This window comes from Chlamydotis macqueenii, chromosome 1 (genome assembly GCF_036417535.1).
Source record: "Chlamydotis macqueenii isolate bChlMac1 chromosome 1, bChlMac1.mat, whole genome shotgun sequence".
NCBI classification, from domain to species: domain Eukaryota; kingdom Metazoa; phylum Chordata; class Aves; order Otidiformes; family Otididae; genus Chlamydotis; species Chlamydotis macqueenii.
In genome coordinates this window covers 2623074-2636816 of record NC_141556.1, presented here as the reverse complement: position 1 = coordinate 2636816, position 13743 = coordinate 2623074, and the positions used below count along the sequence as shown (strand labels likewise).

General features: G+C 44.3%; 1 protein-coding gene across 1 annotated transcript in view; it reads left to right on the top strand.

The window, feature by feature from the left end:
• Window positions 1-13743, top strand: part of EXOC4 (exocyst complex component 4) — a 393362-nt gene that overhangs the window by 113608 nt on the left and 266011 nt on the right. The window lies entirely within an intron of this gene.

Below are 13743 nucleotides of genomic sequence, written 5' to 3'. Positions count from 1 at the left end.
ATTTTGGGTGACTCTGTATTCCCTTCCTCCTTTTTTTTGAACTTAGTTGTCTTCAGGAACAAGTTAAACCCACAACAGTGTGAAAAGAAGCCTTCAGAGACACGCAGTGTTCTTGTGGACAGCTTGCTTCACTTAGGTGACTCTACAAAGATAATCTTAGTATTGATGATTAAGGATATAATGATTCACTCTGCGGTGAATATTCAGATATTTCTGGACACACTGCGAAGGAAGAATCGGAGTTAAAGATGTACTGAAGCTGACAGTTCCCCACACTATGATCTGACACATATAGGAATAAAATAAAGTGGAGAAACCTGTCTTTTAAATTATAGTATCACCATTTATGCACACTTGGAAGGTGTGTAGCTTCAGCTTTTCACCTTTTGAGGCTCGGGTTCTCACCTTCAAAATGTGTCATGTGCTCTTGCGCCCAGGATCAACCGAAAGAAGTTACCCAGTTCAGTAGGACATTGCAAAGTGTGAGCTATTATATGACACAGTCATCTTCTTGTGACAGTGGGCAGGAGGGTTTAAACAGTTACTTCTCCACAGTAAATAGCTCTCTGCCACAAACTGCGTGGGACAAATGTGGTTTCAAAGCCAAGAATTCTGAAGCTGTGGAGAGCACTAAGGTTGGAGCAGTGATGAGGACATCACGAAGCGTGCAACACTTGGCTCAAGATTTCCAGGTCTCTTTGGGATTAGTCCTGTTGCCTTCTGTCATTCAAAGTTGCTTCCACACCCTGACCTGACCAGTTGTCCATGTTGCATTAAAAACACAGTAGAGAACAGTATTGACTCACTCCACGTCTCCGTCCTCTTCCAGGTACCTCGTGGCTGAGGTCTGGGTATTTTTGTGGTTACTGTTGCTATTAGACTGAGGATTTGTTTTTAGATCCCTCCTTTCCTGAGTTCAGAAGTCGTTGCTGAGGGGCACAGCTGGATTTCATGAAAGAGTTGACTCCTCATTGATAGAAGACAAATCTTGAGCCGACGTTTATCGTGAGCGGGAGGTTGTGAGTGTTTTCAAGAGAGGAGGATGCACAAGAGAGCTATTCAGACTTCCAGCCGCTGAGCTAGCGCGGGGTTGGCAAGAACAAAGCCGATGAGCTGACAAAGAAGTAAAGGACAAAATCTAGGAATTAGTTTGGAGAGGGACAAGATTATATTGCCCTTTCTGGATGAATTGAAGAGCTTGAATGTGATGCAATAGGTGACAAAAAGTCAATGTAGGGAGTCAGTAGGGACAATGGATGAGATGACTTTGCTGAGAAATCTTTGCAGTTTAACCATCAAGAAAAGTTTCCCTTTGAACTTTATGTTAAAAATGTACTGTCCTCTCTTTCTATTATAAGCTGCTGTTCCCTTTTAGGTAGCTCATTAATCTTCCCCGAATCCCAGACCACAGCAAGATCTGCATTTTGATTTCTTTTTTTTTTTTTTTCCCCTCTTTTAAAGAGAAATACAATTTAATTGTTCAATCAGGTTACTGGAAAGCAGGCATGTGACACTCTCTTCTGTAAACGCCACGCGGTTTCTCTTCCCGACAGCCTTATCCGCAGGGATGATTTTTTTCAGTGGCAGCAGGGGGAGGGTGGCTTGTTAGGAAATCTCTTTCCTTAAAAGATCTTCAAAGAAACATAGGCATTCAAACAAAAAAAAAAAAAAAAAAAAAAAAAGAACTTAACAAAGTTCCGCTCATGCCAACTTTTTGAAATAAGAATTTAATTTAAATAGCCTTAAAATGTGTGAAGATCAGAGCGATGCTTTGTCGTTAACCTCTTTCATTTGGGCTGAAATAGCACGGTGCACGAGGCACACGTCGTCCCTCAGTGGGGGAAAGGGACCTGCTGTAAGTGATGTGGAGATGGAGGATTTATTCTTACGTCTTACTCCACTGGAACTGGGGGAGGGAGGCTGTGTGTTTTTCCCTTGAAGCTGGACACGCAAGTTGTTTGACACTTGTCCTTAACAAGAAGTGAGGGGTGAGGGGAAAAAGCAAGCAGATAACTGAAATATCTCTGTCTAGACTAACGTAGGTGTGATGCCCCAGGCTATTGTCGGAAGGACAATGTCAGAGGTGGTTTCTTCTGTACAAAACAAGTAATGATTGTCATTAAGCTTCTCATTTCTTTCTTTTTTTTCCCCCAAGAGCATGTCTTGGCCATGTGCTGGCTGGGGAGTTTACATTTTCCTTGTTGGAGCCCTCCTGCCGTTTGTCAAATATGATGATCTTTTTATAGACTGTCTTGAATAATGGGGGTATATTTTAAAAACAGGGAAGTTTATTCTATGGGCAGCGGAATGACCGAAGCCTTGTTCATCTTATATGTGTCTCCTCCCTTAATGCCCTTCCTTCATCAGCCATGCTTCTCACCATGTCTCCAAATCTGCTTCATCCCCCTCATTCCTTTCTTCCCTCATCCTGCTGATGTCCCCAAACAAGCAGTAAGCAAAAAGCAGCCGGTGCCGTGGCTGGATCAAGTGAAATGCATACCGAGCGAGCAGCCCCAAGCAAATGTGCTGGTTGCTGCCTGGCTGGTAGGTCCACCAGCGTGGAGAGCTTTTCCTGCCACAGAGGCACGCGTTTATCCTGCCGTTGTCTGCGCGGCTGGCTGTTTTCACAAAGCCTCTAAGAATTTACTGCTTTTGAGGTCTGTGCTTCTGCCATGTTTGGCAGAAATTGGCTTACCAGCTCCATTGTTGTGAGGACGGGACAGGCAGAAGATCAGATAACTCTTATTTTCATCAGAAGCTGGGCTAAAATGTGGCTGTATTTCACCAGAGGTGGCTGTTTGCTGCTGACTGGTGGAACGGACCCCATGCATGCACCTAATTTACTCCAATGCTGCCTTCAATTACCAACTTTTTTTTTTTTTTGGGAATACAAGAAAAATGTGGTTAAGGGGTCAAGGACGGAAGAAGGGACAGCAGATGGTAGGAGGGTGTCACTGGGGCTGCACAGTAAGGCAGGAGACAGTCTACAGGGGCCTTGAAGTCTTTTTCTTAAATGTAATGGTATCTGGAAAACATGGTTCCCGTAGAGAGAAAGACCACTGCTGTTCTGGATGGTGCCTGTGTATGTCTGGATTTCTGATTGCGGATTCTGGTAATGTTTTTTGAAAGCACTAACCCAAGTTTTAATTTCACGAGCAAGATAAATACGTGATATGTGCAGTCTATGTACCTCAAATGAGTTTTCACGTGATCTAGCAGCTTTCACCAGCACAGGTGTCTTGCACAAGTGTCTCGAAGTCTGTCTTCCAGGGGTTTACGTCTACACTTTGTGCGGCTGGGGCAAAGGTAATTTTCAATTAAAAAAAATATGAAAAGTAAATAAATGCAAGCCAGCAATGGAAATGAAAGGAGCCATAACTGAAAGTGGAAAGCACAGCTAATAATAATTCAGAAGGTATCTAACCTGAGGTAGCGATCCTCCTTACTCGTGGGTAGCCTCGGGTGCTTGGGATCCAGAAGACCTGGGATAGGGGACCTCCGAGGCTCGAGATGTTTCGCCAGCAGCCGTGCGCCATGCTGCTCGCTGTGGGCTGGTAATTTCTAGCACGGTATTGCTTTGTCAAAGGTGGTGGTGGTTGTAGGCTGCTTCTGGATACATCAGGTATCGTTTCAGAGTCTTGCGGCCTGAGGGAATTCATGTAGCTGTATATTGCGTTCGCAGTAACCCTGGCCTCAGCTTGGTTTGTCAGTAGAAATGGGAAAAGACGTTTTCATACTCTGTGAAAATCTGCAAAGCCTTGAGAGTGCTGATCACTATGGAGAATAGCATCCGAGTTCTCCGTTATCTGTGCGCATGCAGGCCCCGGTAGTTCGTATCAAGGTGAGCTTTGCTGGTGGTGTGCATCTGGGCCGTTTTTCCGAATGAAATGTTAAGGGCTCCGGAGCAGCTGTGGTTCCCACGGATATTCATGGACTCTACAACTGTTCAGCACCTCTTAAAACTTGGGCTTCTTATTTCTTTCACCCTGGAAGCTCAGTGCACTTCAGTATTAATTCATTTAAAAAATACATAAAAGTTCTCAATGTCTTTGCAGAGCAGGGTTTTGTTTAGATCGTAGCTGCGCGAGCTGCGGTACGCGACACGTCGTCTTGGGAAGGATGATGGGAGCAGAATTAGAGTCGGAATCCGGAGTGGCCTTTCAGTCTTTTGTTAGATCACACTGACTGAAGTCTGAGTGTGTTGTGGTGTTAATGTCTGTTCAGATAAATGGCGCCTTGGCCACGCGTGGCGGGGAGGCTCTGCAGGCCTGGACGAAGCTGCCGTGTGGTGCCCTGTGAGAAATCACCGCCTACAAGTGCTTTTGTGCTGTGTAAGAGGATGGAAAATATTCTTGTGTTGTCCTTGTCCCTTCGGGTTTTTCATTTTCACTTGGAGACGGGTCACGAGTGGTGTCCCTCAGGGGTCTGTGTTGGGCGCGGCCCTGTTCAACATCTTTGTCGGCGACATGGACAGTGGGATAGAGTGCACCCTCAGCAAGTTTGCTGATGACACCAAGCTGTGTGGTGCCGTCGACACGCTGGAGGGAAGGGATGCCATCCAGAGGGACCTTGACAGGCTGGAGAGGTGGGCCCGTGCCAGCCTCATGAAGTTCAACCAGGCCAAGTGCAAGGTCCTGCACCTGGGTCATGGCAATCCCAGGCACAAATACAGGCTGGGCGGGGAATGGATGGAGAGCAGCCCTGAGGAGAAGGACTTGGGAGTGCTGGTGGACGAGAAGCTCAACATGAGCAGGCAATGCGCCCTTGTGGCCCAGAAGGCCAACCGCATCCTGGGCTGCATCAAGAGGAACGTGGCCAGCAGGTCGAGGGAGGTGATTCTCCCCCTCTACTCTGCCCTGGTGAGACCCCACCTGGAGTACTGTGTCCAGTTCTGGAGCCCCCAACACAAGAAGGACATGGACCAGTTGGAGAAGGTCCAGAGGAGGCCAGGAAGATGATCAGAGGGCTGGAGCACCTCTCCTGTGAGGCCAGGCTGAGAAAGCTGGGGCTGTTCAGCCTGGAGAAGAGGAGGCTCTGGGGAGACCTTATAGCAGTCTTCCAGTACCTCAAGGGGGCTTCAGGAAAGATGGGAAGAAACTCTTCAGTAGGGCCTGTTGTGATAGGACGAGGGGTAATGGTTTTAAAATAGAGGGAGGTAGATTCAGATTAGATATTAGGAAAAAAATTTTTACACTGAGGGTTGTAGAACACTGGCCCAGGTTGCCCAGGAAGGTGGTGGATGCCCCATCCCTGGAAACATTCCAGGCCAGGTTGGCCAGGCCTCTGAGCAACCTGATCTGGTTGGAGATGTCCCTGCTCCTGGCAGGGGGGTTGGACTGGATGACCTTTGAAGGTCCCTTCCAACCCAAACCATTCTGTGATTCTATGATTTGTTTTGGGGGGTGTTCGGTGAAATTCTGTCTTCTCTCATCCTTCTACTTGGGCATTTTGCAGATGAGCTTGTGCTCGTGTTGTCACTGGAAGGTAGGGCAGTGCTTGTTGTACAAGGAAGGCACAAAGACGGTAAGTGGCTTCACTGAGAAAGTCTTTACTAGAACAAAGAGTTACATTCGTGCCCCAGAGCAGTGTTTCCCCAACTACTGGGCACATTTTGTGTGCTGAACTGAAACAGCAAAAATTCTGTATTTCCTTATGAAGTTACTTACGCAGTTTCAGTCCAGAACATCCCTGTCATGCAGTGCACTTCTTTTTACTTTTTAAAAGGTTTGGATAAGTTCCTTTTGCTTCATTTTTCTTGAGTTTTAGTTTGCCAGAGGTGATTTTTCAGTACCCAGAACTCTTGCACAGTTACTTTGCTCTTGGTGGGAGTAGTAGAGCATTATATGGATTTAACTTTTAAACTCCAAAATGAAAATCTAACGCAAGAGTCTCTTGTGGATTCTAAATATGCAGGACTCAAAAATCTCAAAGGTTTTTCTGCTATATATTTAATGTACAGGATTCATTTTTTTGCCAGCTACCATGTACAGTGTTATCTTTCTTAACTGGATGTCTCTTAACGTTGTCGACGTGTTTGTCTCTTGGCTTGCAAGGGATCTTACTGGAAATCTGGAGCTTGGCTGAATGGTTCAGGGATAACTGCTGGTGCTCAGAATTCCCTGATTTCTGCAAGTTTAAATCAAGTGTGATCCCAGTGAGTCCATAGGAGGACTACAAAACTGAGGGCGTATCATGTCCAGCTCTAGCAGAGGATGGCAAATAGGACTGTGAAACAAAGGTCTATTGTAATGAGTCAATAGATACTGATTTTTTTATTATTATTATTTTTTACCCCTATTTCTTATAAATAGAACCTCTGAGGAGTTTTTCTCGTTGATCAGGTGATAAATGGAAAGCACCAAACATTCCCACGATAACAAATTTAAGTTTGGGGAGTGGATTTGGGTTACTCGCCAGTATGCTGTTCATCTCTTCTTGGTCCAAGCCTGAAAATTTCTTACCATAAGGCTGTAAGTAATTAAGGAAATCAAAGAGAAGCTCTGCTAATTGAGATTTTGACGCCAAGAAATAGCAGCGGAAGCAAATGGTATCTGATATGACAAGGGCACAATGTAAGGGCAGGTCTAGGGAAAATGCGGTTATTTGTAGGTGCCTTGTTCCATTTGGATTCACCAAAGGGCTGCTGGAGGGAGCCAGCTGCGTTCCGCCGGTGACAAAAATGAATCTTGACATTTTGGATAATGAAAATTCGGTTCAGCACCTTTTAGAGATGTGTATGGTAATACGTTGTCAGTCGGAGGCAATGAGGAGGGGGAGAAGCGGTATCCTTCCTGTCTGGTTAAAGGAGATCTTGTGACGAGTGGACAAGTCCCGGTGAAAAATACCCTTTGGAAAAAGACGAGGAATTACCAGTTGAAGAATCAGCAAGTTGGTTGCGCTAAGGAGGGGAAACCGGTTTGATGTTCCGAACCTCCTGTCACGCAGCCGCTTTTGTCTCCCTGCGATGCTCAGGATCAGAGTTGGCTTTGAGCTCTGGGTGGGGGGGAGGTGGGGAGGAGAGGGGAGAGAATGGCTTTTTTGTGGTTTGACAGTATTAATGCAATCATCTCGTTCAGGCCTTGTAAGCCCACTTATTATTTCCTCTGCGTGTGTTTTTTCTGGTTTAGCGGATTAGCTGCACTGTCTCTTCAAAGGCTATCCAATCAAGAAGGGGTTATTTAAATCGGGGCACTTTATGACTGAGAATTAATTAGAGCAGCATTTTCATGCAAAACATCCAATTTTTTGATTAGCAATGGAGCAGGGCCACAATTAACACTCTAGGAAGCTTAAATTTCCAGCATTTTGAGTCTCAGGAAATGAGATTATCAAACTGGGGTCAGGCACTTGACAGCGAAGGGGGGATTATGTCTGAGAAAATAATTTGTTTCTTGATTTTGCCTCTGAGATTGTTATTAAAGCTACGACAAATTCAGAGGGAGGCAAAAAGAGGAGGGAGATACCTAAAAATGGAAGCAGGAGGGACCCTTTGCTTTGTTAGTGCCCTCCTTGCGGCGCGAAGAGCTTTCCTTGGCCTGGCGTTAGAGCACGCTTTGCGTTTGATTTACGCCAGCGGGTTCTCATCGCTTTCGTGGGCTTAGTCTGCCTTTTCCCATCGATGTGATCCGAGAATCCTGCAGTGGTTTCTTAAATATTCAAAATATTTGTATCCAGGGGAAGGAAGCAATGCAATCGTTTTAACAGACGCATCACCTCATCTCAGTTCCTTTTAGCGAGTGTATGGTGTGTGTGTTTTAAATGATTTTTTTTGATCCATTGCTGGTGTCTGAGGATGTATATTAGTGCTTATTAAAGGCTGACCTTCGCCAGCCGTCGCGGTCTGTGAAGAAGAAGCGGTGATCTCTGTCACTTCTCGAGAACGCTTGAGGGTTTGGAGAGGGGAGTTATATCTCCCACTTAATTCCTCTCACTTCTCAGGGAGATGCAAGGTGTTGAAAGTGAAGCTTGGGCTCTGAAATCTCTTGTGTCAGGGACTTTGAGCAGGCTAAGGCAGTCCGAGTCGTTTTTGATAGCTGATCGATATTTACTGACGGCTGCGAGTTCAGAGAGTGCCAGTTAGCATCTCCGCAAGGGAGCGGGACGTCAGCCGTCATCCGCCTGCTGTTGAAAATGACCATGCGCTTCTTGTTACTACTGATTCTTGGCTGAAACTGTTCATGGAAGCAAATATTGTGAAGGTGATTGTTGCCAGCAGCCACGTTAGCTGCGTTCTTGGTCCTGGGTCTTAGCTGGCAGTGCCTGCAGCTATTGCGTCCTTTTCTGCAGCAGTCACATCGTTAAGGAAGAAGCTTGCTCTTAGCTTGCGCCTTCAATTTATCTTCATGGGCTGGACCTTATGCAGGCCTGGCAGAACATCTCAGTTGTGGTCTGGGCAATGCACTCCAACCTTCAGCCATGACAATCTTCAGTATTTGGGTTTGGAACTGTTCAGAGCTTCTAAATTGGTCGTGAGTCTTCATTTCATGCTCTTCTTGCTTTAGTCTTTGGCCCCACACGCTGTTCCCCTCGCTTCAGATCCCAGGGACCTCTAGCAGTCTACTACGCAGATTGTCAGATGCCGCATGGTCTCTTTTTTAATACGAAAAACAAAAATAGCAGAGCATCAAGGTGTTGTATCAGTAGAGCAGCTTCTCAAAGACTGGAAATCAAGGATAATGGAATCGGTTATGAGTCCTGTCATCAGCTTGGATTTTCCATCTTCACAACTCTACTACTAGTGCTAAGCTTTGTTCCCGTGTAGGTATGAGGAAGCACACTGAATAAAGTACTTATTTTATAAAATACCCCCACAGATGGATGCTTCAATCTTATTGATATTGCTGGGAGGCCCCTTTGACCAGGTCTGGTTTGTTTTGTTATGGTTCTGGACAGGGAGACTCTCAGGTTTTCTGGGTCTCGCTGTGTCACAGTCCCTTGTTTGGAAAGCAGTCATTGATTTTCAACGTATTGTTTACAGCTTCTTTCCAGCTTTGAGTTGTGGGTTACGAAAGAATTGGAAGGCTTTGTGGTGAAGTTACAAAGACGATGTGAAATCATCTTGTATTACGCAGATTAAAATAGAACAGGTAGGAAAAATTTATACCTGTGAACTATGGTATCCAGTTTTGTGTTGCTTCCTGGAAGGTTTTTTTCAGGAGGACTGGGCTTTTGGAGGTACTGAGCCATCTCGGCTTGACTCTATGACTTGGGCAAGTCCTGATATCCATTAAAATATCCAATAAAAATGATATATTTTCATGTTTAATTTCTAATGGGGTGTAACTTGACCTAAGTGAACGTTAAGGGATCTGAATTGGGAGGCGAGTCGATGGAAGCATCTCTCTGTAATGTGACTTACCGGAATTGGTGAGCATCTTCTCTTGCTTGACCGTGCTATGTCAGTACGTAAGATGTGTCCTGGACTGGAACAGATAAATCATGCTTTGCTTTTCTGAAGGACAGTGGAAACATTTCATCAACACATCCAGCAATAAAATAATTATGATAGAGTTGAACAGGTATGCTTCTTACTGTGATCTGAAATAATATAATCTTCCGATTTCTTCATATAGGAGCTACGCGCTCTTCTGGAATTTGTGCTTTTGTGTAAAGTTCAGTAGTAAATAATTTATTTAAAACTGTTCTGTCTTGCTGTTTATGATCAGGATTCTCGCAGTTTGCTAAGAGCGGGTCCAGTTTCTGACCATCTGCTCTGCTTTGAGGAATATTCATTGCTGCACTGGTGGAAGTGGGCTGCAACAACTGGGAAGAGTGGAAAATGCTCTGTAGGTTATTAAGTGGATCGTGCTGCTGTTGTCTCTTTTAAAATCTAAATAATCTGAAGCCAAAATCCTAATTTTGAGCTCTGGCTTTTCTTAGGACGTTATTTACTCTAGAGCTGTTTCCTTGACTTGTTTAAGGAATTATTTTAGGTAGCTCCCACGTTGGGTTCTTGTTTGCTACCAGGGCATTCCAGTGCACCGTTGATAGCCCAGGTTTAGATTCCTGCACTTATCTTCTATTATTGTTATTCTGTTATTGCTAATTATAATAACTTACAGCCATTTGAATTGGAGTTTAATACTGTAGAGTCCCAAGATGCTCTTAGGTGCTTATGTTTTACGTTGAAATCTTGCTGACATTTAGCTTTTTCAGCAGCTTCTTCCTTTTTTTTATATTCAAGTTTGTCCAGATCCATTTTTTTAATGTGCGTCAAATTTCTTGTTTCCTTGTCTGTAATTTCGTTGTTTTCACCGACTTAATTAGCAAGAGCGTAAATACATTGCTGAAACATTGTTTTATTTCTCCTGTTTGATAGAGCAGCTAATCCCAATTTAAAAAAAAAAAAATCAAACAGAATTTTGTATGGAGACTGAACTGCCTTCTTGCCTCTTCTGCAAATTTTATGCCCTTCAAGCTGCGACATCTCCAGCAAGCAGTTAGATATCACAGGGTATGGCAAATGACAACACGTACCTTGAGGGTGAGCATGGAGGCAGCGGTTGCTGCTCGTGCCTTGTCTTGTACCTGTTCAGCGGGTAAAGAAGCGTTTAATCTCTGGCCCTGTCATTCTCATGCCTCTAATCTGTATTTGAAATCCCTTAAAAATGCGAATCCGTTGTTTTTCAAGTAGCATAAAAAATGCACCAGGGACAGCTTTATTAGCGTTGGGATTTTCTCCTTTGGCTTTGACGGATGGATATATACATTTTTTTACACTGAAGAGTGTTTTATCTTAATAATGATGAAATGAACCTTTACAGTGACAGAGTAGCGGGCAGCTTTAGAAAGCCCTACATTCAAGTAGGGTTAAAGCTATTTAGGTGAGCGTGAATTAACATTTCCCTTGTCTTGTAAAGGTCACCCTTTAATTGAGATTCACCACGTTGGGTCCCAAGCCTGGGTTCGAGGAGACCTCTCTTCGCAGAGAAGGCACAAATTGGCAGCATAATCTCATCAGAGGCTGAGGTTATATGGTAATAAATCATTCAATTTGAAGCTAACGAAACTGCCACGGAGCATAAAACACGCCAGATGCTTGAAAGACTTTCGTGGCTTAGAGTTTGGATAACAGTTGGAGGATCTGTAGATGTCTTGAGTTTTTCCTAATAAGGAAGAACTGTTGGGAAGAAAGTAATTCTTACCTAATTAAAGGATTAAAATATTACACATTTGTCTTTCTGTTAGCTGGCAGATGAATTGAAGGTGTGGGTTCGCTATCCTGTGTATCTGGTTTTGTATGATATTTCAGAAATTATTGCAAAAAATGGCAACGACTTTCGTGTGTCCTAGAATTGTAGAATGGTTTGGGTTGGAAGGGACCTTCAAAGGTCATCCAGTCCAACCCCCCAGCAAGGAGCAGGGACATCTCCAACCACATCAGGTTGCTCAGAGCCCCGGCCTGGCCTTGAACGTTTCCAGGGATGGGGCATCCACCGCCTCTCTGGGCAACCTGGGCCAGTGTTCCACCACTCTCAATAGCCATTATACCCTGTCTTTTCTAGAGAGATAAATATGTGTTGAGAGGATTATTCACATCTCTAGAGTAAAGATACAACTTTCATCAATAAAGTGATATCATTTAGAGTCTGAAGGTACAACAGCTAACAGTATCTGAAGGGCTCTTTGGGCTAAGTGCGTAAATTGTTGTTCAAGTTTTTTCTTAATGTATCATGTACGGTATTAGAATATTTTATTATCAGAAGACAGAAATACAGATGTTTTTCAAGTGAGGAGAGTATCATAAAAGGTTTTGCATCCAGTGATAATGTGAGTAAATAGGTGAGGAAAAGAGGATTTTTGTGGAGGCTGGAGATGGAGAAAAGGGAACGAGAAGCACCGGAGCTTTGAAGCTTCCTGTTAAGGGGCTTTTAAATCTCTAATCTCCTGCCTTTCTGTTGTTGTTTTTGGAGCTTGAATTGAATGGTCCTTTCAGCAGTGTGTGGCTGCCTGCGTGTATCACAGCAAACGGTTTGGGATAGCAGAGTCACTGCTGCTTTTACACGTTGCAGTGCGGAGACCTGGCACCTGGAGCTCGTGTAGAAATGTCCCTGTCCTGTTGTTAATTGACTCAAAATCTGGCCTCTTGTACCCTCGCCATTTCACTTCTTGTTTGGTCTTTTTTTTTTTCCCTAGCAGCTCACCAGATCAAGGCCAGTATGACCCGTAAGGACCTGGCCAGTGCACCAAATGTGAATGAACCTCATATTACTTTTGGATTGGAGAGGAGAAATTCTGCTTTCTGTCTTCCCTGTTGTGCCTGTGTTCTTTCATGTGACTAGAGATCTGTGGTGGCATTTCTGGAGTAGAACAGAGGAGCCTCATTGTTCTGATTCCACTACAGAGTCCATCAGATGAAGAAGCCGTAGAAGGACGTTGTGTGCATGTTGGATACGTCTTTAATAGGAGCTTGTTTTGGTTGTTAGTCCAGTTTAACTGACTTCAAAGATCTGAACTTGGATGCATTCATGGAAAAATGATTCAATGAACATCCTCGTGCTGAGAAAACTGTACCCATGCGTCTCTCTGGCCGGGTGATGATGGAGTGATGTATGCAGACTCCATGGGGTGACCTTTGTGGTCAGCTATGCCAGCTCTTTCTTTGGGATGTGTCCTGGGAAAGGCCATTTCATTATACAAAGGTGAAGGCTGGACAGTGGGCTCCCAGGCCTCAAAGGTCATTTCTGAACCCTATAAAATTGCTACTAGCTTTGTCTGTCCTTTCACTGGAGTTGTAGGTACCTGAGGGATCCGAGCTTGCAAGCTGGTTCTGTAAGGATGTGGGGTGGTTGAAGCAGGAAGAAGGGTGCTTCAGAAGGGTTTAAAGTCTGTTCTTTCCGTGTTAACTGTCACCCAAAAATAAGCTTTTCTGCAAAATGAGAGACATTTCCTTGCCTGAGTTCCCTGGAGCATTTTGGAGTGTTAGGACTTTTCAGGAGTCCGAGAACTGCTGTCTTGGTGTGGCTTCTCTTCTGTGGATACTTTCTCTCTCCAGTTCCTACCCAGTCTCCCCCTAAAGTAGTGAGACCTCTTTCTGCTTGTGACAGCTGGTCTCTTTTCATCAGTGGGTTCCCAGTTTCAGCAAATGCTGAATTCTGTCACAGGATCCTTGGGTTTTACTTCTCCAGTGGTGATGGGGATTGGCTCAATTGGCTTGTTCTGGGAGAGGAGTGCGCATGTGCAGCATTCTTCCCAAGAATTCATCATTTTGTTATACACCGAACAAAGATTGATCACTCTTTGTAGTTATTAACATGCCGTGTTTGTATCTAATTTTATACCAAAATAGGACAGGGAAGGTGACCAAGCTCCATGGTCAAAGTGGCTTTGCAGTTCCTCACATGCAAGCGCACGCCGGGGTCTGAATTTAAATTTGTGCTCTGCATATAGATTCCCCAAATTTTCACGCTTCCATTGCCAGTCTCTTGAGCCATGCAGTCACCACAAAGGCAGAGTTGAAGCTGGATTTTCCTGTGTGTTTTCTCCATATAAAAACTTGTGCAGCTGCCTGAAGGAGGTGGTTCCAAGTTTGCTGGAGAAGTGCAGGCTGATTCTTTTTCCTCTAGATGTTTGGTACAGCAAATATTCGCTAAAGATCTCATTAGTGTTTTCATATTTCATTGTAATTACTTAATAGTATAATAGCAAAGCCTTGATGCTCAGTAGCTGGATTCTTTTACATAATATCGAAAATATTCTAAGTGATTGGGGGCTTAGAGTGCATCTGTGCTCCTCTTTGGGAAT